The sequence below is a fragment of the Pseudopodoces humilis genome, chromosome 2, assembly GCF_049639895.1.
Source record: "Pseudopodoces humilis isolate 2021_Gansu_Grassland_sample_001 chromosome 2, ASM4963989v1, whole genome shotgun sequence".
Classification (NCBI taxonomy): domain Eukaryota; kingdom Metazoa; phylum Chordata; class Aves; order Passeriformes; family Paridae; genus Pseudopodoces; species Pseudopodoces humilis.
In genome coordinates this window covers 109,157,945-109,185,005 of record NC_142201.1, presented here as the reverse complement: position 1 = coordinate 109,185,005, position 27,061 = coordinate 109,157,945, and the positions used below count along the sequence as shown (strand labels likewise).

The 27,061-nt window shown below is 39.4% G+C and overlaps 1 protein-coding gene across 2 annotated transcripts in view; it reads right to left on the bottom strand.

Annotated features, from left to right (window-relative positions):
• The window catches only part of HTR1F (5-hydroxytryptamine receptor 1F), a 105,304-nt gene that overhangs the window by 53,028 nt on the left and 25,215 nt on the right, over positions 1–27,061 (bottom strand). For both annotated transcript variants that reach the window (XM_014253603.2, XM_014253604.2), the window contains exon 2: positions 4,051–4,151. The gene's annotated coding sequence lies outside the window, so the exon portion shown is untranslated. The remainder of the gene's footprint in view (positions 1–4,050; positions 4,152–27,061) is intronic.

Below are 27,061 nucleotides of genomic sequence, written 5' to 3'. Positions count from 1 at the left end.
AAGCTCATTCTCTGTCCTGCTGGAGGTGCTTCTACAGTGAAGCAGAGTACTCCATGACCTTGAGGTTTCTTTCAGAGCACATTTGCTTTCCTTACATGCACAGAAATACGTGAGCTTAAATGCTGGCTCTTAAAATCTGCATTTCATTCCTCTTTAGGAAGGAGTAAGTTACAGAGAGTCTTCATTCAGGTTTTAGAAGTGTCTGTGTGCCTATTTTCTGATCTTTCTGTTCAGGATGCTTGATCCCGGATCCCAGCATTACAGAGATCCCTGCAACCTCTGCTGCATTGCAAAGGACTTGGACTGAGGTGGCTGCCAGGAAGCTGAGCAGTAAGGAACGTATCAAACTTGTCAAACATATCTCCAAAGAGCTAAGGCTGAGTTCCATGGAGCACTGCAGGGGTTAAACTCACTGACATCCTCTCTGCTCATGTAGGACTTGTGTCATGTGAGCTTTTGGTCAGCAGGAGCCTGCAGGATGCTCTTACCCTCTTCAATAAACTTCAGTCACTTGTGCTGTACTGATCTGAGAAGAAAAGCCCTGCAAATTTGAAACCTGAAAGTAACCCCAAATGTAGTTGTGACAGCTGAATGTGTGATGAGTGCCCCAGTGGAGGCATCACTCCATGTGCATTCTTGTGGAGCACCCTCAGCCTAAGTCACAGAGAGAATCTCCCAAGACACCAAAGAAAAAAAGTATGGGGTCCATTCAAAGACAAGTAGATGGTAAATGTTTACATGGATTACAAAAGATGAAGTAGCCTACCAGATGTTGGAAGATGTAAGTATTGAATCCGTGGGAGAAAAAAAATGCAGGAATATCTGGTGCTTCTGGAAAACTGCTGTGAATTCCAAGGACGGAGACTTCACAAGCCAGCTGCTGTCCACTGACCCATATTCAGTCTCAGCCTTATTGAGGGGTAGGAAATATAGGAACAGTCTACCAATATGCTGGTAATTTAAATGATAGATGCTGATAAGTACTTTTTCCCTTCCTGCCTGAGCTTTACTCAAAGTCTTCCATTAAAATACATAATTGAGTACCTAGACAGTTGCATTTTGATTTGCATCTACTGCCAACCCAATATATCTTTCAGATAAGCCTTTCATGCATTACTTTTAATAATAATGTCTTAAATTAAAAGGCTGCTTCCATCAGCATAATGAAGCAAGATAGCCAAGAAAATAGCTATGTGACTTGGAACAGAAATTCATTAAAGTAAGAAAAAAATCCATGAAACAGGGATGATAATGAGAAAAATATTGAGCCTCAAAGATGACAATACTGAAAGGAGAGATTGCATTTAGGGCTTACTGCATGGGAGGGGCTGTTTTCTTTTTCCAGAGATTTTTTTTTTTTTTTTTTTTTCAATTCTGACAAATCACATAAATTTTTGGCAACACAGTTAGTTTTAAATTGCCATAGGCATATGGGAGTTTACTAGCACAAAACCTGTGCCTCATAGTGATTATCAGGGACAATCTTTTATGCTTCTTATATAAGTGTTAGTTTTAATGATTTCCCTTCTTCCAGTGCTGAGAAACATACAACTTAATAATGACAAACACCAAAGCTGCTCAAAGAAGGCAATTTATTGTAATCAAGGTATGCTTTCTATTTACCCTCCTGGTCTCTATTTAAGTTGCAGATAGTGCTACTTATATTTATCTTAGAAATGTGTTGTCCTTATAAAGTCCTTTTTTTTAAATAAATATTTGAAAACATGGTGAAAAATATTTTTACCTTCCCCAGAGTTTAAGGAACTTGCATAGTGAGCACTAATGAGGCACATGCTTGCTCTTGAATTGCATTCCTTCTTTCTCCCCCTCCCATCTTTATTTCTTATATTCAGCCAGCCAAGGCAGCGTTAAACAAGAAAACCAGTACCCATCTGCCTCCTCTCTGCCGAGCTGTGCTGCTGCTCCTGGCAGGCTGTGGGCAGTCAGGGACACATAGAGGGTTCACAGGGGGAGCTGACACCCTGCACACATCCAGCCTCAGACAGGCGTTACAAACCTGCTCTCTGCTTCCCGTGACTCTGCAGAGACAAAAGGTTCTGCCTGGGACAGAACAGCCCTTCGCTGCTGGAGCACAGATGGTATGAAAGTGCTTTGTGTGACACAAGGTGTTAGAAAATGTTTGGCTCACTAACATGTGCTGCCAAGACCTGTTTTCTTTGAGCTGCCAGCCTGTCATTGTCTTTTGGAAAACAGCATGCACCCAGGAAAACCATTTCCATCAGAAACAAGCCCTGTTTATACCTCACTTTCATTTTCTCCCACCAGGTAATTTCTCTCTCTAATATCACCACAGGTATTATAGTAGAATTAAGGAACAGCCAAAATTTCTCTCTTATTACATAAAAAACAGGAAGTAGAAGAGAGAAAATAGGTTTTAGAAATGATAAGAGTAAAGGAAAGAGAAGCTTTCAAATCAAGCACTCCCCACACCTGAATCTGCTGAACTTTCCAGATACAGTATAAAAGTCTTCCTTTTCTCTGTTAAGTGTACAGATGGCACTTGGAGGAATTCCTGGCCAAGACAAAATCCAATTTAGAAGTATGAAATAATACAAATTTGGGAACTTCGTCTTTCTGTATGTATTCTTCATGGCAGCAGCAAAGGCTTGTAAGGGCTGAAACTGCCCCCTATTCTGACCTATTTTTCACTAAAATCTGTATATTTCATGGTATTAACACTACCATGAGCCAACTGGGCGACTTTAGTCCATTTTACAGCTACCCAGTGACATTTTTTGTTTGTTCTGTTATTACAAATGTAGCAACCTTGTGTTTACCTCCCACTGTAGGACTTTTAAACTGCAATTTGCTGTATATTTGAGAGTGTGGACACAATCCTGAGATGGTAGGGGTCAGAACTGGTGTAGATATAGGTGAAAGTAGGGAGAGCTGAACATAGGAACACATCAGCCTTAAAAGTCTTTTTCTTCCTCTAGCAAAAAAAAATCCAATGTGATCAAATACCTTAGAAAATCTCTGAATGTCAAACAGTGGCACGTTACTCTGTCGCAACATGTGGAATTTTCACTTTCACTTCTGAGCAATCATATTTCATGTTCATTTGCTCAGGCAATTAAATGGTTGCTGAAGATTCACTTTGTTTCTTTTGGCTTTATTATTCACATGTTTCAGTCTTAAATGACAATTTTTTTCCTGTTACTGTTGTAAGAAGTTTTACCCTTCTGTCTTTAAATATTTTTGTATTTAAACCAGTTGTCCTTTCTGAAATGTTATCAGTGTTAAGCTGTTGTATTTGAACAACTACAGGAAACAAGGATTCTGGGATTTAATCTTTGTTGTTAAAAATCTACAAGACTATGGAAAAAGTCACTTGGTAAATCTGCACAAGGCAAAACCAGAAATAAAATCGAGCATACAGTGGCTAATACAAAAATTGAGAAAAGTATTCTCATAAAATATCTTTGTGCTCTTGGGCTTTCCATCTTCAAAATGTCTTGCAAAGGTTAAGTCTTTAAAATATATCTGTGCAATGAAGCATTATATTGGCACCATTGTTTTTTTTTCTCTCAGTTAAAGTAGATGTTGAGTGTTTAAATGTCCAAGGCTGTGGGGAAGGTCGCTCAGATCTAGGACTGCACACTAAGCTGCTTCTGGAGTGCCTGAATTTCTCAGACTGGGCTAGACATTCTTCATTTGTTCAGTCATCCTTCTGCTCTCCTTTTCTCAACTGATTGTCCTCCTTGACATCTTTTCCTGGCTGGTCTGCAGCTTTCCACTGCAGTGAATGTGCTCAGATTGCCCCATTCAGCCTTCAATAACCCCACAGGTCAACCCTCCCTTGGCTGCGTTTCCCTGCTCCCACTTGAGGCTTTTTGCAGTGCAGACTTTTCTCTCCTCCTGTACTACTTTAAGGAAAGGTCAGTCTGGCAGAAGTCAGCAAAACTCTGTATTCAACTTGCTTTGCAGAATCCTTATGGAAGACCCAACCAAATGATCTTGATCTCTAAAGCAGGTACACCACAAACACATGTATAAAATCTCTCTGTGTGAAGCTAAAAAGCAACTCACCATTTCCTGTGTCAGGAGCCACCTTGGAGAAGCTACCTCTGGGAATAGGACTGGTAGTAGGAATTAAATCATCCTTAGCAACGCTGGATACTGCCAAAAACCTGCAAGAAAGCACAAAAACGTAACATAGGCTCCATAAATGGCAATATCTACTTCAGAGGAAGGAAATGATTTTTCAGAATAATTTTCAGGATCTCTTCAAATAACTGGGAATGTTTGTTTAAAAGCTTAGAGACCAGTGCCAGGACCTCCCCCTTCCCCCTTCCCAGAGTTCACATAAGAGCATAGCTGGTGATGACAGAAATACTTTGTAAGGAGTTAATGACCAGCAAGGGCCGTGCAGGATTGGACAGTCCAGAAATTGACTCCACTTGAGGAACTCAAGAAATCGAAAGGCCTGACTTGTACTTTCCTGGAGATAAATGACCGGTTAAAGGAAAGGGGAAGGAAGCCCGTGCTGTTTAGCCAAACCAGCAGTTTTAGTGTGTCTCAAGCTTTTAGCACCCCAGTGCATCTGTCAGGTGCTAATTGTCAACTCCCACTGACTGCAGTAGGAGCCTGGGGCACTTGGAATTTTGCTGTATTAACCTGCTGTTATTAAGCTAAAGAGATAAACATTCCAGAGTATGTGATGTTTGAAGTGCAAAGCATTGTTTCTTGCACTCTCCCAACTTTAATATCTTTTTTTTTTCCCAGTTAGCAGTGTCTCATGGTGAGCAACTGCCTAAAGAGGAAACATAATGCAAAGGAATATGCACTGTGAAAAGTCTACACTGTGAAGTGCAGAAATATATCATTCTACCAAGAGTAGGCTGATTTAATTTTAAATATAAAATCTTTAAATAGCTAATGTGCTTAAAATGTAGAAAATCAGATAACAAAAGCAGCTCTTGTTTCAAAGGAGAGCAGCAGTCAGTGAGAAAAACGAATAAAAAGAAGAAAAAGTGACAAAAATAATAAGGAACTATCATTGATTTCCTGGGAAAAAGAGGATAAAACCTAATAATTTTTCACACATTATCAAATAACATGGTAATTTATCTGGAATATAATTATGCTAACATTTGGCTATTGTTATTTGGTATCAGATGAGTTCTTACAGCTCAGAGTGTTCTGGGGGCAGGTTTTGAGGTTACAGACCTGTTTGTTGGCATTATGGCCAACATCCCTAGATTGTTCAAGAAATGGCTGGATGTGGCACTTAGTGCTGTGGTTTAGTTGAAAAGGTGGTGTTTGGTCAAGGGTTGGATTTGATGATCTTGGAGTTCTTTTCCAATCTTACTAATTCTATGATTCTGTGTGGTAGGCTAGGACAGTAGGTGATGTGGTTTCTTGAGGTTGTCAGTGCAACTTTGGGAAGTTCTGGTTTCCTTATTGCTAAAGGAAGGGTGAGAGCACTGAGCAAATCATGAGTTACAGCATCAGTGCTGCATGTGTTGCAAAAACTTGGAAAAGTAAAAGCTCTTATACTTTTGTACCCGTGCCACTGGTAGATGTAAGACATTTTTCAAAAATTAAGTCTCCTGCTTAGTACAGAACATTAACCTTCAAAATGTAACTTATTGGCAGTAATAATAGAGCTTAAAAAGTAAAATGAGTGCCTGTGCTCTGTTTTCCCCTGCTCTTGTAATTCAGATTTCTCTCTGTAGGCAAGGCCAGAAAGGACAGAAGGCAGAGGGGCCAGCATGACCTGTTGTGGGAATATGCAGTACTCAGGATATGATGATCTGCTTTGCTGTATCTCGATAAGTATCCACCAGAAGACCATCAATAACTGATCTAAGTGATTGAAAGTAGAGGCAGAGTGGCTCTTCTGTCTGGTCTTGTTTGGAAGTTGTTGGTGTAACCATTGCCTCCATCCTTTTCTCTCAACACACTGCTTCAGATGTAGCAAAACTCTGTTCTGAGTGAGACTGCAGGAGTACACAAGAGCTGGGATAATTTTAGAGTGATATTAAAATGCTCAGAAGGATATCCATCTTAAGGGATGGATGGTTAGGAGGCATTAGTTCTTGTTTGAGACCTTGCACCTTCATTCCCAGTTAAGAAATTTTAAGTATCACAACATCTAGGCAGCACCTAAACACCTCAGACATTTTATTTTGCTTTTCTAAACAAATAAGAAGTCTCTGTTTCTTCACAAACTCAAGGTCTTTTTCATACATGCCTTACCCCTGCAGTATGTCTTTTTCCCTTTCTCTTCTCTTTCAGCTTCTGCATATTCGCATTTTCATCTTCATCTCAAATGTGTCTTTGCATTCAGTCCATCTCCAGTTGCATTCCCTATTTCTCTCCTGGTCCTCTAATGCAAAAAGGAATATTTCTGACATGCATGTGCTTACAGAGTCAAGAATTTCACTGTTTGCACTGCCATCCAATGACTTCATTCTTGTCTGAATGGGGAGAGTGACCTCTGAAGGGGATCTGGAGGCCCCTGGGTGCTCTGATCACTATTTGCTCCCTGTTATCTTGTTTGGAGCTCTGCCAGCCAGCCAGCCAGCCCCTGTGAGGGAGATTTGCAGGCTGCCTACAAGCTCTTGTGAAAACCTTGTCTGGATGGGAAGGATGTGGGAGTCCGTGTTGATGATACAGCTGAATGGATGGAGCTGTTTTACCTCTTCATTTATCATTATCATTATAATTTCATTATCATTGCCTTATCATTTTCAGCTTAATTAAAATGTAAGCACCCTGGACCTAGGGGATCAGCACAGGAACTGAACAGACATCTCCAAGATGAATCTTAGCTGGCAAGCAATGTTCATATAGAATTATGTTTTAAGTTTCTAAGATCATCTGAAAAAACCCAGGCAATGTTCAATGGGTTAAGTGAGGTCAGGTTTAGAGTAGTGATTCCCATAGGCTGAGGACAGAGAAGAGGACGTTACAAAATTAGAGAAATAAGGATTTTTGGAACTATTGATAAGTAATTTACAATTTTTTTTATAGTAGAACAGCCCCACATAAAAAAAATTGGGGAATTACCCCAAGTCCTATGAACTCTGTTTTGTTTAATAAACAGAACCCAAGCTTTTAAAATATTTGCAGATTTGTTTTGTACATATAAGGACTTAATATTTCTGAACAAAACCCAAACCTCTTTTTATCCAATATAAAGTCATTTCACATCTGCTCAAAATCCCAGCAGTCTCAGTTTCTGTGTGGCAGCAACTTCCTCTAGGAAAGCAGTCCAGCAGAAATAATTCTGGACGTGCTTCCATCTCTGAAACACATTTATTGTTTCCATTGCTTCTCAAGCCTCAGGGTACTCCTACTTCAAGTCTGAATATTTATTATGCAGGTTGAAGTCTGCCAGTAACCAAAACACAGAACTTTCATTTCCAGCCCTCCTTTCTTAGCAAAGACATTGATATTATGAAGGCTTTGGTCTTGTGAAACACAACGGGAAAAATCTTGTGAAAAGTGTGGAAGGAAAGCTTTCTTTGTGGTTAAAAATACCATAATTCTATGAGAAGAATAAAAGTGACTTTCTTACCATGTGGAGGATGCTAAATTACACTTTTTAAAATATTACCTTTTTCCAGGATAATTATGGAAGGAAAACAGCTTTCCATGAACCTAACATCTGTTTTAAAAGCTCAGCTGGCAGCATCATTTCCTATCATGCAGAAGACCCGAGTTTTAGATCACACACAATTTTTTGTCTTCTCAAAAGACAGCAAGAAGTGAAGGTGCCATAAAAAAAGTTATGATCTTACTGCAAAGGCAAACAGAAATCTCTCTGTGATCACGAGCTGAGTTTGTGTTTCTTGTACAAAAGTAGCAAGGAGTTAGAAGTAGATAATACTTCCTAGAATGGCTTGACATCCATAGCTGGATGAAAATTCTCTTTTTCTTTAAATTTAGAGTGGCTGCATCAGATGTTCCAGAAAATGATGGATCAGTACAGTCCTATAAATCCCAAACACGTATGTGGTATATACCTTTTCAGAAATAACTTACAAAACAGCCTTGCAGAGGAGAAGAAGTCTGCAATAATGACAGCACACTGACAGTGCAATAAAGAGGAATTCATTATTAGGACTGCAGGGGTTGACAATGGCTAGAGGGCAAATGCATAAAATAAGAAGAAAGAGCTGATGCTCAAATGTCAAAAACTCCCAGCTACAAGTGAAAAAAAGAGAAATGTGTTCAAAATTTATTTCCTCTGTATTGGAATGTGGTGATGATGATGATAATAACAATATTAATAGCAAAATTTATCTGAGCACAATAAATATTGCTGAGACTGAAGCATTATATGACATAGTCTGTGTATAAATAAATTATCGCTTTCCAGTGTTCATTGCCATGAAGTTAAAAGAAACCTTTGCAATCTAGGAAGTGGCAGCAAAACAAAGAGTTAAATATGTAGGATGGTTAGTTTTGTGAGTAATTCTGTTGACAGTTTTTAAGCTACTGTTCAATTCTAGAAACAAATCTGACTGTTACCATTATTTCTTTTATTATCTAAAGAGGATAATACCTACTCACAAGTGCAACTACTTCAGTATGAAATTTTGCAGGCATAAACTGCACCCTCAAACAAGATCTCAGTCCCACAAAGGAACAGCAATAAGCCAGGCAAAAGCCCAGCTGGAGTTATTTAGTTCTAAACAAACTTCCCTTTCAGTCTGTCTGTTTTTTATTTTTAGTTCATCCTTCTTCAGTATTAAATGCTTTTGTAAGAAGGAAGGATTCTTGTCCTGTATTTTTCTTCCTCTGACATTTCCCATATGAAGTTACAATCCTCTGATGGCTTGTATGAAGAGGATTAGAAACATGTCATCACTAATTGCAGCCGAGGATTTAAAGCAGGGCTGGGCAGGAGAAGCACAAAGATGAGATTGCCTGGCCTGTCTTGATTAGATTGTGGATGCTTTGTGCCTACCTCCTGTGCTGCTCCAGGAAGTTAGTCTTCCTCCCACATCTGCCCTCATCATATGGCAAGGGAAAATTATTGGTTGTTGAACAGGATGAAAGACTGATTTCTTTATTTCTTTATTGTTTCTCAAGACTCATTTCTGCCATGAGGACTACATAAAGTTAGTTGGCTCATAAAGCAAAAGGGAATGTGAAGTTGCAAGGAGGAATCACTTCTAAACTCAAAAAAACAAAAAAAAAAAAAAACCAAAACAAAAAAACCCAAAAAGCCAGATTACACTTGTGGGTTTGTTTCTTTCTCCTCAAAATTTTTTGCTGCTTGTATTAAACTGTAAACTGAGTACTGTCACTGGTGTATCCTCACATACACCACACAAGTGTGGAAGAAGCAATGGCTAAACAAGTCCTCACCATCTGTGAGCATTGCCACTGCTTAATGTCAAACCAGTACCAGTTTGGCTAATAAGGTTAAGGTTACATAATTTAAGTGGAATTACAACAAAATTATGTCAGCATGTGTTCCCCTCTCTTTTGCTTCGGGATGAATCAATTTTGAAACATAAATCAAATATTTATAACCATTTAGGCTCCCAGGCATTGATTAACCATGACTGAGAGAACTTTTTCTCATGGAAATGAAAGTTGTGTCATAAAGAACCTGTAAGTTCCCATCTAGGGCTGTGAACTACTTGGAAGAACATTTTGCTCTAGCCCTAGCATTCTTTGAAAGGTTGAAGTCTGAGGAGATAAGACACAATAAGGGAAGCCAAGTAGTCAGAGCTCCTTTACACTCTTCTGTAGGGATCATTCCTCAGTGAGTCACGTAAGTAGAGGAAATTTAATGGAAGTGTCCTTTCATCTACTTTAAAAAACAATTCTACATTCTGCAGGCCTTGCAACAAGGTCAAAAGTGACTCAAGAGCTCCAAAAAGTGGTAAAGATGAGCCAGAGTGAATTGAATTATCTTCAGACTTCTAATGGAAGCCACAGAGTTTTGTCACAGTTTTCAGGACTTGTCTGTCAAACCTTGACAGATTAAGAAACTGAAAAGGATGATTAAGACTGAAAATAAAACCTGAACTTCACTTTCAAGAAGAAAGTATGTTTATTTTAATTAATAAAGAAATATTCAGTAAAACTACCTCCTTCACTGCCAACGAAGTTGTAATCACAATTCCACATCTCTGTCTGTCTCTCCTGAGACAAATTTTGGGCTCTCATTCTGGGGATAAAAATCTCATTTTCAAACTCATTTGGAGAACAATCTGTGACTTACTTAAGGAAATAATGAAACGCCTCAGTCTTCTCAGGCAAATAACATTTTTAGCATTATATTAATAGACTTGTTGATGTAACCTGATGGTTCTTGGTCATCTAAGTTTATGATGTACGGCAGTATCTCTCTGTGAAAACTGTGTTGCTAAAATGGATTCATTTTCTTGCCATTTAATGGCTCAAGCAGAGCACTTTTAGTGAGGAAAAACAGGGATTAACAGACAAAGAACTAAGTATGGGATTAAAAAATTGTGTACGTTGTTTCTGGAGTGGTATAACTGTGTGCTGTCTTTTTCACAGACAAATGTTTTACATATCAAAAGGTCATGTCTCTAGAACAGGCAGCCTTTCAGTCCTATGTAACATTCTTTTAGCAAAGTTATCATATGGCTCCAACTTTCCTGAAATAGTCATTCTCTTTTAAAGTATAGCTATTGGTGATGCAAGACTTAAAAGAGACAAAGTTCTTGGAAAATGAAAGGGAATCTTGCCATAACCTCTATCAGAGGCTTGGCAACCCTTTGGTAGACAGACAATTTTGATGTTCATCTTTAATCTCAGAGTTTGGGGTTCTGGACACCATGCTGGCTTTCAAAAACATGTTGAGACTAACTCCTTTCTTCCTGATGCACGTGCTGCTGCTGGAAGAGTTTTTGGGGAAGAGTTCTAGTTGTGGAACACAGAAATGGTGATGGGTACGGCAGGGCCACTAAAGGGACTGAATATGTTTTTCTTTTAGAGAAGGCCTAACATAAATGTTTATGTTATCCTTCACTGCTGCTTTCAATTGAAGTCAATTTAAGAATCTCAACTTTTACTCAATATTTTCAGAACTGGCTAGTGTTTGTGAGGCCCTGATGAATGCAGTTCCAAAGGATGCTGCTGTCAGAGGTACCTTTTGAAAGAGATGTGTTTAATGGTGATGTGCAAAGAATTGCTCTGCATTCTGCTAAATTACATTTTGTTTCAGCACCCCAACCTTTAAGCCATATCCAAAAGCTGGGTCAGTTTAAGAAAATTCATTGGCAGCCTGGTTGAGATTACATCTCAAGCACATCATTTTAATATGTAGTTATAAATCAATTCTAACTTACTGCATGCAGAATGTTTTCTGTTGATGTATTTGAGAACATTGTAGAGAGGTTTGTAATTAAATGAGGAAAAAATAGGACTTTTATGAATAAATCAATTTTTAATGCCATAGAAATAAGGGAATTTTGAAAGTGCTGTGCACTCTTTATTTTGGCTTTGTATCTGAAAGTTGCACAAAAGTAATTGCATTTCTCTTTAAAAGATAGTGGAGGGAGAAATAGCCAGCTTTCTTTTACATTGGGGGGTAAAAAATTTATCAAATAGAGAGACCACAGATTTAGGTAAAGATGTCTAGATTTTTCTACAACATTTTCAAGGACAAGCTCTCCAAAGTCTTTTGCCGAATTGTGCACTGAACTGTATCTTTCTATCCTTTAAAAGAGCCCACACTTCACTGTAGGGTTTAGTTTCAAAATGATGTGTTAGGGCTTGAAAACCACAGAGTTCTAGTTCAAGTACCAAATGTAGAAAATGCCCTTCTCTTCCTTATCCTTTTCCAGCCCAGGGTGGCCAGTTTAGTGTTCTGCCTGCTTTAGATTAAAGGTGAGGTACCACTATGATCCAGCATGGTAATTACCATATTCCAGTGTAAGTCACAAACCACTGCTGCTATTATTTATTCTCAGACAAAAACATTAATTCATCCCACTCCAACTACAGGCTGCAAAATCTTAATGGCTCAACTTTTGCTGTGGGTGAAACCACTTAATTTTTCATTTGCTCCAGATGCTGAGATAGCTGCACTACCTGTCATCCATTCTCTGTGGAAAGATTTGAAATTTGCCAGTGCTCTCTTTCACTATGGGTCAGAAACCAGATAAGTTTTCAATGTTAAGGATGGTCACTTGCACCTCATCCAGTTTCTCCAGGCTTAAATAAATGTGCACATTTGTCAGATCACTTTCTCTACATAAATTTTCTTTTTATTCCTTCGTGGAGTTGGTGGAGGTATCTGTGCCCATTCGAGCCTATATTGGCAAATTCCAAGAAAAAATGGATGATAGACTAAGGAGTTTATTAAATATGATTTCTTGTGAAAAAGGTTTACTAGGTTTACTTCATTTTGTACAAAACCAGAGGCTAATATGGAGCAGAAGTCTACACATAAGCAGAAACCCCAAAATAGCCTCCAGCCCCACAACTTTTTCTCTTAGAACTTTTTAATGTGGGAAAAAGCTGAGTGCACAAAGCCACTCCATCGCGAGCTAGTGAGTCACCGCCTTCAATCTGCGCCTCTTTGGTTCAGGCTGACGTATTTGCAGCTGAACTTTTTAGGCTTGCCAGTTCTCTGGAGAAGATGTATATTACAGAAAAGTTGGGAATTTTCAAGATACAGCTCTTCAATTCACCATGTATAGCACTTCTGGGAAACGGAGCATCTCACAATAAGGAAAGGGAAGAGAGAGGGGGAGATACTGATCGGAGTACAGGACCTGCAGAAGTGCTTTCAGCTTGTTAGGACCTAAAACTTCTTAGTATTTAAGTACCTGCCTTGAAGAAACTGTGGGTAGCAACAATGGGTGAAAGTGCTTTTTTAAATAAGCAAGTAAATCTGTTCCTTTCTTAATGGAAAAATCCACACAATCTGTCAAGAAGTGGTAGAAATTCTTCAAAGCAGACAAATACCAATGACATGACATTCCCTGCCTGTCCTACTAATGAATAAGACATTCAGTAGAATCCTAGAATGGCTTGAGTTCCAAGCCCCCTGCCAGGGGCAAGGACAGAGAGTAAGCAAGGAGAGGTCAGAGAAGGAGAAGAGGCTGGAATGGGGTGTGCAGTGGAGGGGATAAAAGTAGGCAAAGCTACTGAAACTAATCATACTTGAAACAGGATCTTACTCTATTCCAGCAAACAGAAAATTTTTCATTGTCCTCAGCATCCCTTTACATTGTAAATGAAAGGAATATACAGGTAGAAGAAAGATCAGTCTTCAAAATCTGGACATTTTAAAATGGAAAAATGCTATTGATTTTAAGTACACAATGTTTGGGCAGAAGATTAGATAATCAATTTTATACTGAAAATATGGAAGTGCCCACAGAGCTTTTGGGGGAGTAGTAGAATATTTTCTTTTATATTCTTATGAGAATTCTATTGTGCTTGCTCCACCATAATTTTTTCCACTATTTTTTATGGACAGTTCAAGAATTTGAAGCCAAGATTTGATGCTGCAGAATTTCAGATAAAAGCTGTGAGGTAAGGAGGAAATGTGCAGAACATCTCAGAGTTTCATATTCAGATTCCCTCAGGGAAAAAAACATCTTTAAGAAATCTAGATGTATAATGAAAAGGCAGATAAGTGTTTCATCTTATTGTTTCCCTGTCCTAAACCTCAGGCTCATATCATCCCCCTTGCCTTCTGAAGACAGAACTGTTTACTTGTCAATCATGAGTAATTCTTCCCTTTCCTAAACACCCTTCTCCTACCTCTTAAAATAGTTTCCAATGTTGGAGCAAGGTACAACCTCAGTCAGAAGTGGTGAGGTCTAACCAAATGTCTCATTATCCTGACTGGAGAGTTAAGGCAGAGCTGCAAGCTCAGCTAGCTGGGAGGAAAATAGTCTTAAAATATCAAATCCTCTAAGCAAGGAGATTGAAACAGGAAAGATCCCAGGGTTTTTAGACAAACCCTGTTGTTTGAAGCCTCTCTTAGCCAATGTGGCACCTGTCAAGACTCGAACACCTGGCTGTGTTTACAGAGATGTGCGAGCTGATAGTCGCCGTTGTATCTCACTCCATGTGATGCAAAGGAGGTCTGGCACTGGCCCCAGGGTGGCTCCCGTGGAGACTGTGACCGCCTCAAAACTGCTCCTAGCAACTGCTGCCATCTCCAGCTCTGGCAGCAGCTGATCTGCTTGTGGGGACTGGAACATGAAGCAGGCTTGGAAAAATGCACCCATGGCTGCTCTTCTTTGCCTGGGAAGGATTTCTCTTTGCCTGCCAAGATTCTCTTCTGCCCTACTGGGCTTGTTCTCAAGCTACTTTGCCAGGACAAGAGACACAGGAAAGAGAGCACAGCAATGGAACAGTGTTGGACAAGAAAGGGGGATTTTGCTAGCTCTCAACCACAACCTTCAGGGTTTGAAGGATTCTGCAGAAGAAAACTCTGAATGAGCAATGCTGGAGATGAGGCAAATGGCTCCTAACAAGCCATAGTCTGCACGGACATGTTAATGCCGGTATTGGGTTTATGATTTGTGCTCAAAGAGCCTAAGGAATTAGATTTACTCCTAAATGCCACAGGACCCACGTGGGTAGTTGAGGAGATAGGATTTCTGCTGTGGGAAAAATCTTGCAGTAACTAATACCTGGTTTAGTAGTGGGGATGATAACAGCTGAGACAGAACGTGCTCAAGGTGTATCAGTGGTGGAGACACAGTTGAAGTCTTTGATCCCAAGGATGAGTGTCTGGTCTGGCCAAGATCTGGGGAGTCAGAGGGAAGGATAGTTGCAGAGTGGGGAGGAAGGCTGGGTGGGGAGAGTCACATCTGCTGCTCTGGCTGTTTTACAGGAAACAGGAGGGAGAAGAGTGACTCCCTGCATGTTGAGACTCTGCATTTTTGGGGCAGGGCCAAATGGAATATGTGGGGCTTCAGCCACTGGCAGACTTGAACATATAATTTGTAATGCCTACATAGTGAATGCCTACAGCTGATGCTGATCTGATGACTAAGATTTACTGCTGGTTGGTGCAGGACCTTTATGACTTCTGCTGACAAAACCCACTAGCATATGGATACTTTTGAAAGAGGAAGATGTTGCTGAACTCTGGTGAAGGCTGCATTTCAGGCAAAGAAATTTCTGCATTTAAGAAGCTTGGCAATGAGAATTCAATAATTATGTTTATTTTTCTTCCTAACATATTTGCTTGGCAGGTAAAGGGAAAGATTGATGAAAAAATAGAACAGGTGGCTCCAGATGTGCCAGAAAGATTGGGAGGAGAGTAGGTACAAGCAGGGTGAATGCTGGATGCTGACAGTAGGAGTGGAGTTTCAATGGAGGCTGCTCAGAGTGAGGAGAACAAACATGAGTGGAAGAAGGAAAGGGGAGGGAGAAAGCAAGAGGGAAGAGACAAAACCCAAGGGCAATTTCCAAAGGCTTCCCCCTTCATCCCTGTCCTCCTTCTTGTCTTTTGGGTACAACCTGACTTAACCCATGCCCTCTCAAAAACTGAGGGAAAAACTGAAAGCTACAGCTTTCCTTTATGTTCACACTGAATGATTTCATGCCTGATTAAGTGACCTGGCCAATTTCAGCATCCAGAGATCAGTGAAGCTTCTTTACCTCTTTTTCCTGCTTGTTAACAGAAAACAGGACACAGCTGTTTTTTTTTTTTTTTAAAGGGTACTTTTGTTCTGAGCATTTTAGGTAAATATTTTTATCTTGTGTGTCTTAAAATTTCTGGATATTGGTCCTCATCATTCACAAGCACAGGAATAGCATGTTTAAAAAGTATCAGCTACTGTAGATCATGAAGAAAATGCATAACAGGGTATTAGATGTATCTATATCTATGTATATATTTGCATATGAGTGAAGGACTGGAACACCAAGAGTCTCCTGCTCTCAATAAAAGAAGAGCAGCTTCTGGGTTGAATAAAAGGAGAAGCAGGATACTGACTGTGAGGGTGACATGATACTGAAACCTGAAAACTCATTAAGGAAAGAACAGAATTTTAATAACATTTAGATGCAACAGCAGGAAATACAAGGAACAGGTGTTTAACAAGATTTCTTTTGACTGTTTAACCTCTTTGCTAATGCCAAAAATCCCAAACTCTGTCAGCCTCCGGCTTTACCTCATTTCTGTAGTAGTCCTTTTAGTTATTTCATGACTCAGAGCATTTATTCTGTTGTTAGTTTGTCTCTAGGGATCTGGGTCTCTGCCATTAAGTGTTTTTGATCTCCATTGCATGTGTTGTTTCCTCTTCAGGGAATAGTGGGATTACATGGCTGCAAATAAGGCCCAGCATTTGTGACTCTGCTCTGCAGGTTCACGAGAGCATCTTGTGGGAGAGATGGCCTCACAAAACTGGATGGAATTTGTTTCCTAACACCTAGAAACCAGGGAAGGCTTTTCTTTGTGATCACTGTAAAATACAAAAGCATAAATAAGTGTTTTGCAGTGTTTCAGGTATTGGTAGAGTCTGGAGGGATATCTGCTAAAATAGAGTAGGTCTCTGACACCCTGCTGAGACTGGGATTACATAATACTGAAGTCACTTTGCATCTCTTAAGAAGCTCCTTGTTTAAATGACCTTCTAGCAATGAGCTCTTTCTCTCTTTTATATTCTGATTTCACACTGTTTCTGGGATTTAGAAAATGAAAAGAAACTCAAGTGATACCTGCTTTAACAATAATATGATATAAGTGTTTACTTCCAGTGCAATTTTAAAAAGTTTCCTCCTGAATTTCTTTTGTTAAGTGTTTGAAGTGAAGAAATTGTTAGAAGAGTGTCTCTCTAAAAGCATGCTTTCTTTAGGGTGGAGTTTCAACAACTTTAGACAATAGACAGAGTCAGTATTTGATGTCAGATTCTGCCTGCATGAACTCCCATCCCCACTCTCCTCTTGCACATTTAGACCTCTCCATGTGAGGGACATGCATCTCTAACTCTTCAGATTTCATTAGCTGCTGCTTCTTTTTGTTATTTTTTCCTTTCGTCTTCCTCATTGCTTTCTGCCCAGCATGGAGTCCAACCTGCTGGCTGATGTTCTCCTTCCAAATTAGTGGGTTTGACACTAGAATCTTCTACAAATAAACAGACCTATCTTTTCACCCCTTCCTCCAGTATATGTATATATGAGAACTGTCTTTCTCCTGAACCTTGCTCACCTGTCCCTGACCTCTCCACAGAAGGGTTGGACTCTCTGTCAGGACACTGAGGGCATCAGCACCCTCTGGCACCTCTCACTTCGAGGGGCCTGGCTGCCCTGGCTCAAGGCTGTGACATTTGTTGTCAGCTCTTTGCTGCTTATTGGATGTTATCTCTGGGGCTGATGGTGGCTTAGATCCCCCTACCAAAGATCCTGTTTAATCTCATTCCCTATTGTTATCATAGTTTGTGATCTGTAGATTTTCCACTTTCTTTTTCCAGTTTCTCTCCTTTTTTTGTTTTCCCCTGATAACAAATGCACCAAGGACACACTTGCAGTGTGTAGGGACCACCTTGATCTTCAGGATGTGACTGGAAGGGGAAAGAAAATTTCTGAGCTGAAGGACCTACCAATAGATGTTCCTAGCTCACAACTTCCCTCAGATTCCCTAGCTTGAAGATATTTTTCAGTCTTGAAATTAAAAGTAATCAGCAACACTTGGATACAGGGGATCCATTTTGCAACATGGTCCAAATTCTTGCAGTGGGATGTCTGAAATCAGTGTTTCAGGTTCCATTTCTAAACTGGGAAGCAAGAAAAGAACCAGGTTGAGTGCAGGATGCAAGAGACTGCCTGTGTGGATGCTATAGAAGGGTGGGCTTGAGTGCTTAGACAGGATTCAAGCCATTAAGCAGACAGATGCTTTCATATTTCTCACCCTAGGGAGTTGCTTCCTATACAATACTTCATCTTTTATGATCTTAATTAATACTAATTGGTAGATGATTGCCTCTAAAAGTACTATCCTATGGAGAAAACTAATCTCTGATATTACAGTGAATGATATTTGGGAAAAATCATAAGGTAATACAGCCTTATGTAAATGATTGAATAGATTGTCTTTCTCTGTTTTGATTTTTATCTGTCTATATATTGTTTTCCTTGATAGTCTATATTGTAACTCCCACACCTGGGGAGTTTCATCACGTTTTTTAAACCATAATGTGTGGCTAGAGAAGATTACATTTGAAAACTGTGATGAAAACCCATTATTAAATAAAGGATATAGCTTTTTTATATTTTTTTTCTTTCTCTGTTTGCTTTCAATCAGCATTCTAATTCTGCCTTTATGTGTAATTCACTCCTCCATTTATATGGTAGGGTGATTTAATTTTTGGTCTATTCCTATTTTGAGAAGGAATGCTCCTGCATACATCCCCAAGATCCTCTTTCAGCAAAGACTGTGATTACAGAAAAGTAAAAGCAGAGATCTTAGAACTTAGTAAACAAAATCAGAGGATGAATTAATGTTTAAAGCTGGCAGTGACACCGGACTTGCAATTCACTTATTATTTTTGGCAGCAGCACGTCCAAACTGCCAAGACCATTCTTGGAAATCACAGCTGTGATGTCTATAATAGCTGAACTACAGGAAAGCTGCAGTTAGGTCATACTGCCTTGTCACCGCACATGAATAGTGCAAGTGATAATAGTTACCATTATTGCCTACTCATTTGGCAGCCTGTTTTGTTCAGTTAAAACAATTCCAATTATTAGCAGCACGATGAAATTGTCTGCTGAGTGCCTTCCCTCCTGCTTTACATGGTTGACTCAGGTAAGGAGCATGGTGGGGGCAGATCAGCCCCTGCTGAATCCAACTGGGCCCCGTGGTCAAGGGCAGAGAAAGGTCATGGAATGGGCTGGGAGGGGAGGTAACGGGACTGGCTGGGGCCAGGTGGTTTTTGGGGGCCACCTGGGGAAGGAGAAGTTTCAAAGTGAAGCTGGGGAGAGGCCAAGGCCAGTCAGAGCCACCAATGGAGGGGAAGAAGCTTGCTGAGCTCTCTGTGCAGTGAGCACTTGAGTGCATTTTCATAAGCAGGAAAAGGTCTCAGGAGTTTATTGTCAGCCAGAACTGCTGGTCAAGGGGGAGGTGTTAAAATTAAATACTGAGCTGGAAGGGTATTAGGGAATTGACGTGGGCATTTTACTGTGTTTTAGCAACCTAATTCTCAGAGTAAGTTATATAGGGAGCTCTGCCAATTATTTTCAAACAGAGGTTGAAAAGTGCTCCTGCCTGAGGTAAATACTATCAACTTCAGAAGAGCTCAACTGCTGTTTCAGAGCACTTACATAAACATATGTTCCACATCTACAATTATTTGTTTTACAGGATTAAATTTCTTTTAGATGCTATTAATGGTTTGGAAGACCTGTGCCAGCCTCCTGCCTGCACAGGCTGTTTGACCACAGGTGTCTGATTTAGAAGGTCTGCAAAACATCTACTTTGCATGTTCCTAAGCGGTCCAGGAGCAAATTGCTTGATAATGCTGTTACCAAGACAGGCCATATGTGGTAAATGACAGAAGCCATGGACAAACAAAAGGTTGTAAAAGCCTAAGTACTTGCAATAGTAGGTAATGTGATGCAAGAATTGTCCAGAGCTCCAAAATATTTTCTCTCTTGTTAAAGGCAGTGACCTGCTTTATTTATTTATTTATGTATTAATTTTTGGCTCAGTTTTCTGCTTTTCTCAGCTGGTGCTAAAATGGTTTGGCTTAGCCTGAGGGAATTGCTGCCCCTAGACCTGGGAATTGGATTTTGGCAGAGAAGCTGGCACAAGTTACTTGCAGCATGTTTGGAGCTGCAGCCAGTCAATGGGGCCAACCTTGGGGCAGTCAAGCTGAATGCTGAAAGACACTCTAGACTTAATCTCACAGGATTTGGAGAGGAGGAAAAAAAACTTGGAAAACAAATGATGTGTCAAAGGTGGAAAAGAACTTTCTTGCTCTTGGCAGGTAAACAAAAGAAATCCTGATGCAGTGTTACTACAGTATAAGTGTAATTTTTTTTTTAATAGTAATTCTTTTGGCTGTACTGCTGCACCAACAACTCAAGAACCTGTAGCAGACTTATTTTTCAGTCTGCAGCAATTCTTAGGTTTATAAATCTCTGCATAATGTGATTGAATCATGTTTTAAAACAATGAGAGTTTGTCATCCCAACTGCTTTGTCTGAAAGATTGATCCAGATTTTGATGCTGATAAGCGTGAAAGCAATTTTTTTTTTCCTTGCCCAGCTTCCTGTTCTAGCTGATTCATTATGACTTTGGATTTACTTGAATTTTTACTTATGCCTTTGAAACAGATCTTCTCTTATCTTCTTGTTTTCCCCCTTTCAAATTTGGCATGACAAAACTGTCCAAGCTCTTTTAACTTTTCCAGTCCTTTAATCATTTTTCTGTTCTTCCTCTGTACCCATTCTAACTTACATTACTTTTCTCAGAATGTAAATGACAAGAAACGTAGTCCAAATAGTATTTCAGTGAAGTCTTTAACAAGTCTTTTTCTCTTCCAAAATTATCTTGCCTAAAGCATTTTCTGATGTCATTAACTTCTTCCACACCTGCATCACACCAACAACTCGCAGCCAAATGCTGATTGACCAGTGCAACCTGATTTCACTCCTTTTAGCCATCTCTTTGACATAACCTCTGCAGAAATATTCTGTATTCTTGTTACTGATCTCTAATCATACAGTGATTAGGGATCAAACAATTCCATCTCTTAAACTGTAAAATGTCTTCCCTTTTTTTGTTTTTGTGAGAATGTGTTATTGCCTCTTGGCATAGAAACTCAAGAGCTCCAGTCATGTTGGGCACCATTCTGAAAGGTCATATTTAAATATAAAAACATAGCTCTCACTCATTGACCAACTAAAACATCCAAACTTTCCTGAGACTCATATAAAACCTAAAATGTGGCCCATGCAGGTTGATCTTCGTTACAGCAACAAGACAAACTCTGACATGGGTTTGGTTGCCAAATCCACTCTTTTGAATTAAAGTCATAAATAAAAAGGCAGAACTAACATAATTAAGTTGGACACAGTACTCAGATTTACAAATATTTTATGCATTTAATATGTGCAAGAGCCAAAACAAAGATGAATTTGAATATAATAGAAATACTGTAAAGTGAAGAGATTCTGATTGTATACACAATTTAATCCCTGATTTTTCTTTTGAGTAGGTGTTTTCAAAAACAAAGGCAGTGTTAAAAACACCACTCCAAGCTGCCATACTAGAGGATGATCTGGAAGCTTTTCCTATAGCTTTGTAGTGAAATGTTGAAGATCTTGCTCTGATCCCAGAACTATTACTAGCTAAACCAGACTTTTTATCAGGTAATTTTTAGTTATGAGGAAGAGGCAGATAAACATACAAATGGCACACTCAAACAAAATACATTTAATTGCAAAAACTTGAAGTTTTTCACAGTGTGTAAAGTGGACTATAGCTAAGCCAAAAAGCCATGTTCTATTCCCTAATAGTGACAGATTACAAAAAATTACATTTCACGACTCCCACAAGTCTACATCTGATATGCTTGCAGGGACTAAACACAAGTCACTCCTCAGAGAATACTGAGTTGTGAGGGATGCTGAAAAGAATGTGGGATGGAGGAGGCATGAGAAGATGGAGGGAAGAGCAGATGATCTTCTCTCCCTGACGAGACGCATAAAAGCTGAACAGCCCCATTCTACACCAACGTGTTTTCAATACCTACATATTTTCAAAATGCATTAGAAAAGGATTGTTACTACGTCTGATGTGTGTCACCAAAGCACAGCTTGTCAAGGAAAGAAGAGATTCAAACAGAGCCTGAATACAGAGAAAAGTGTGCTCTAATCACAGCCTTGTGCTCCTTCTGAAGCTCTGTGCCATCTATTCTCCTTGGTATTTCTTGTAGTTAAAGGCACTAATGACACTCCTAAATCTTATCCTTGCAGTGTCCAAAGACAACGTTTGCAAAGTATTTTCATGGCTGAGAATAACACCAGCTAAACAACATTTTTGCCACTGGAGCATGTGCACTCAGATGCATTGATAATAGAAGAGGTGGGCAGCTCTCTGCACTAGACAAACAGCCTTGTGAAGAAAAGTTTATCTGAAAATTTAAGAGTTTTACCAGAGCTTTACAAATTCAAATTCACAGAAAGCTAGAGAATAAATTGCTGCATAGAAAATGAATAACTGAAGTAATGAAATAAAAGGTTTCTAGTGAACAGAAATGCTGTGCAAGGATGGTTTGGTGTGCCAAGAATTTCTTGTATGAGTTATTGAAGGAGTAGTGTAAATAAAGACAATTTAGGCTATAACAAGGAAAGAAAGAAATCAAGAGATGAGATCCAACAAATATCAAATGTCAGAAATGTATTTAAAAGCCACAATAATTGCAATATCATCTTGCAGGATGTCATCTATCCATCTAGGTTGGTGAACAACTAATTAATATTGTAATGCTAGAAGCTAAAACAATCCCAGACAGTGACATGGGTGAGGTATCTTTACATCTGGAAGAGAAATATGTGGTGAAATTAAAAGTTTTTCAGATCAGCCAGACATCCATTATGCTCAGTGAAGTGCTCTTATATTATGCTTCCTTGAAATTAATTTTTTGGCTTGATTTATTTTAAAAATAATTTTATTTAGGAGGAGTAAATTTTCATAAAATCCCCATTCCACTTTAAGTATCCTGAACCACCTCAGTCTGTGACTGAGAATATTTTTACTGTAAGAGAGTCCCTTTTTGAGGAAGTTAACACAGGATTTCCAGTGACCCAGTTCTGAGAGGAGCATGATTTTTATACAACTTTAATCCATCCATTTAAGAGATGTGGTGTCTACTTTTAATGGAAATTTAGTTCTGCAGCAGACTTAAAACTTCCAGGGAAGATAAAAATTTCCTTAAACATAGACACATAGAAGTGAAGTGTTTAGATTTGAAAAGACCCTAGAGCCCAAGCATTAACCCAGCATTGCCAAGTCTTCCACTAGACCATGTCCCTAAGCACCCCATCTTTTAAACACCTCCAGGGATGGTGATTCCACCACTTCTGTGGGCAGCCTGTTCCAGGCCTTGACAACGCTTTTCATTAAGATTTTTTTCCTGATATCCAATCTAAGCCTCCCCTGGCACAACTTGAGGCTGCTTCCTCTTGTCCTGTCACCTGTTACTTGTGAGAAAAGACCAACCACCCCTGGCTGCACCCTCCTTTCAGGGAGTTGTAGAGGGTGATAAGGCTCCCCCTTGAGCCTCCTTTTCTCCAGGATAAACAACCCCAACTCTCTCAGCTGCTCCTCAAAACCCCTGTGCTTTAAACCCTTCTCCAGCTCTGTTTTTCCTCTTTGGATGCATGTAATGCAAAGATTTATAAATTACGAGGGTGGTGTTTTTTTTGCATTTTCTTTAGGTTCAATAGTCTTTCCAGGGTGCAGTGCTTTACATCTGAAAGTAAAATGTTTAAAACAGATGAGAGGATTTTCATTTTGTCTTTTTCACTTTATTGGCTACAAAGAGAGTGTGGGATGACCTGCCTGGATAGGTTTCTAAATTACATATGAAAATCTTGTCTCAACAGCACCAATTGACATAACTTCATAAAAAAAATAGATTTACAGAAAATATATGGTTGCTGAACTACTATCTTTTGTATGAATATCTGGCTAGACTGAAAATTTGCTGTGATAAATCCAGTGTTCTTTAAAGTGGATCAACGATAGCACTTGGCAAATCTCCCCTACTAAGCTAGCAATTTTTTTTCTACTGAGGAAATGGGGGTAAGGGAGTTCTTTTATTCTTAAACATGTTGTCCAGAGTCCACCTGGCTGAGAAGATTCTAGGTAGCTCATAGTTTTTACAGGTCTCCACTCTGAAATCTCCTGCAGGGGTCAAATACCTGAGGTTCTACTTTTGGGTCAGTTCAGAGCTCTGAGCAGAGCCTACAGCCCTGTGCTGAGCAGCAGCTCCTCACCACAGTCAGGAGCCACCATAAATGAAGTTTTTTAGGGGTCCTGTAACTGTCCCAGATCTCTAGAGCTGCTGTAACTGACTGCAATTTCCACAGTCCTGGGAAGGATCTGTTCCCTAATAGTAAGTCTCTTTTGAAGGTGTGTGCTAAACTTCAGTAGAGAGTGTATGCTGTTTAGTTAATGTCTCAAGTGAGAATTTTGGAAACTGGATATAAACCTTTCCTGATCTGTGCACAGTACACAAAGGACTGTGCCAAATCTGAAATTACCATGACTAAACAGCTCTGTGTTAATCATCTTGCAAATTTAATTTTAATATGAGAACAAGAGAACTTAATCTTGTCTTTCAGGTCTCTGAGGGGTTCTTTTTTGAACTTTTTGTTCCCTATTCCTCCTTTCCCCTGTTCTGAAGAGTGAAAAAAGGACCAGAACAGTAGATTTCATTTGGCTATTGATCCAATGTGCTAATGCTTCTACCACTGCCATTAGAGCTCCTGTAGTTGGAAAATAAAGAAAAACAAATATTCTTCTTAAATTTCTCCAGCTGGTCTGCTGGGTTTTCTAATTGCACATTTTTTCTGAGTGATAGAGACTACTTTTATTTGCACAATATTAAAACAAACAAACAAAACTCCCACCCCAAAAGGCAAAGCCACCAGAACCACTTTTGGTAGCCATAGGTGTATAAAAGCAGTGGCTAGCTGTGCCACCCCCATACACCCCTGGTGTAAAACAAAAGTGAATAAATATCGGTTTATCCTTACAAGAATCTTGTAATTTGTGTTTCCAGCACATAGCAGCAGGAACAATGCAAGGCTAAATGATTTAACAGCTAATAAAATAGTGACTGTCCAAACCGCTTGTACAAATAAAAGGTTTGATCAAGTTCTCACTGGGTTTTCTTAGACGTACATCCAAAAATGCAATAAGAATTCTGAAGGGAACACATAGTGCTTAAAATACCAATGCAAATTCAAAGATTCTGTTCTGCACCTGTGCTAAAATTCATGCTTGAGGCAATGCCATGAGAGAAACATAAGCTACTGGCATGCATCAAAATGAAAACTTTAGGCTTTTATTTATGCACATTGATGCACGGTACTAATGCGTTATGTGCATCTAAAAACAAAAACTATTTTCTCTTCTCTTTGAATGTGTGAGGCCAGGAGGAGCAAAGAAAGCCCTGCCACAGGGAAGAGAGTTGTCTTGTGGTTTTGTGGGGTTAGAAAAGATGGGGCTGGATCTGGGTCTGGCCCCTGTGCTTGGGGCACCAACCCAGCAACCACTTGTCCTTTTTCCACCCCTCAGCATGACATCCCAAAGCCCCTGCTGACATGATTTTGGCATTCTGAACCACAGAAAAATAATGCCTTGGAGTAGCACAGGGAAGGGCAAGCTTATTCCCTGTATGATCTCCTTTATCTGTGCTTTTTTTTATTTTTAAATTTTTTTCCCCCCTCTATTCTTTTTCCTGGGCTGTTAGGGAATTGGGAATTGTGGTTAAAGCTGCTGCTTCAGGCTGATGCTTCAAATCCAGCCCAAGCTAACAATGGCTGTTTCAGTGTATGTAAAATTAACTTTACCCTGGTTTCAGTGGATCCTGGGCTGCACCTCTTAAAATAATTGATAGTGCTGCCAGAAGTCTCAGCAGACAAGCCAAAGACTGAAGTTGTGGTGTCCCCAGAGATCTCACTGGAGATCTGAGCTGAATCATATCCAAGGGGGAATGGGAGATAGTTGTGGAGCTCAGATGCTTTGGTCTACATACCTGTTTTGGAGGGAAACAAAAAAGCAGCTCACACAGATACATTCCCAGGTATATTCACCAGGTACATGTCCTGTACACAAACACTCCTAAGAAAATTCCTAAAAGCTTGTAAAACAGTATAGCTTGCTGTTCAGATATGAACTGGCTGTGTAATGCCTCACTGGAGGTCTGATGAGAATGCTACAAGTGTATTTTACTGATTACTTCTGGCTTTATAGAAAAGCTAACACTTCCTTTAGTTTTAAGCCATAATGCTATGTTCAGCTCTGCAGGCCATGGTTTCTGCCCCATCACTCCAGCCACTCTGCTAAAATCTTTTGTTAATGTAATTTTACATTTCTTAGAGGATAAGAAAGGGTGGAAGAAAGCAGAAAAAACATGTAGGGTCTAAAAAAATATGAAAATAACACTGAATCAAAACAGCACCACCTCAATGCCCCTTTCTTAATGGTTTAGTTATTAACCATTTATCTGAGGGCTAGACACACAGATGGCACAAATTCCCCACCAATGCATAGCGCAGGATAAAGGTCATGTTAATATAATGTATTATCATAAATTAACACATAAGTTTCCCACAAAGTTCACTCAGTTTGTGTGAAACTGATGTATTAATTTATTAATATTTAATGCTTCTACTCTGTGAGCTCCAGTAAGAATTTTCTGTAGGCAGTTTTTCTTTTATTTTCAGGCACATATAATTGTGGTCAACAGCAGGAACATAAAAATGTTTGCAGGTAAATTTTCCTCAAATAAAAATCTCGGCAACTTCAAATTGTTTAAGGATATGAGGAATATATTTTAAATGTTATCTAAAGAGCAGTTAAACATATTTCAAACTGTCCCATCTGGCACAGCTGTAAATAACAATCTGTTTCAAACAGTCCTCTGTTGACTGTGTCAGCAAATGTTAGGATTATTTGCTATTAACTGACAATTTCATCTTTGAGCATAAAGTTCTGCAGCACTGACACTAGTGCATATATCATTTCTTGCAGATCAGTATAATGCTGAAAGAATCTTTGTGCAAACATACTTAAAGCTCTTCATCTTTATGTTTGAAGATGTTGATATGGATGGAGTTAGAGAGATTTATCATCATCTTTGCTTTGATCCCCTATCCTCCAAAAAAAAGCAATAAGCTGAAAAATTCATGCATCTGGAGAAGTAGGGAAGACATTTTCATCTGCCACTGAAAGCAATCACTTAGGCATGAGGGACTGCCTGACTTCTGGATGTGAGTGGGTACAACACAAATGTCTCACAGATATTATGTGTGGCACAGTGGTCTTTCATCAGACCAGAATTTATGGGTTTTTCCTAGACACTAGATGAGTGGTGTGTAATGTGATTCCATAAAT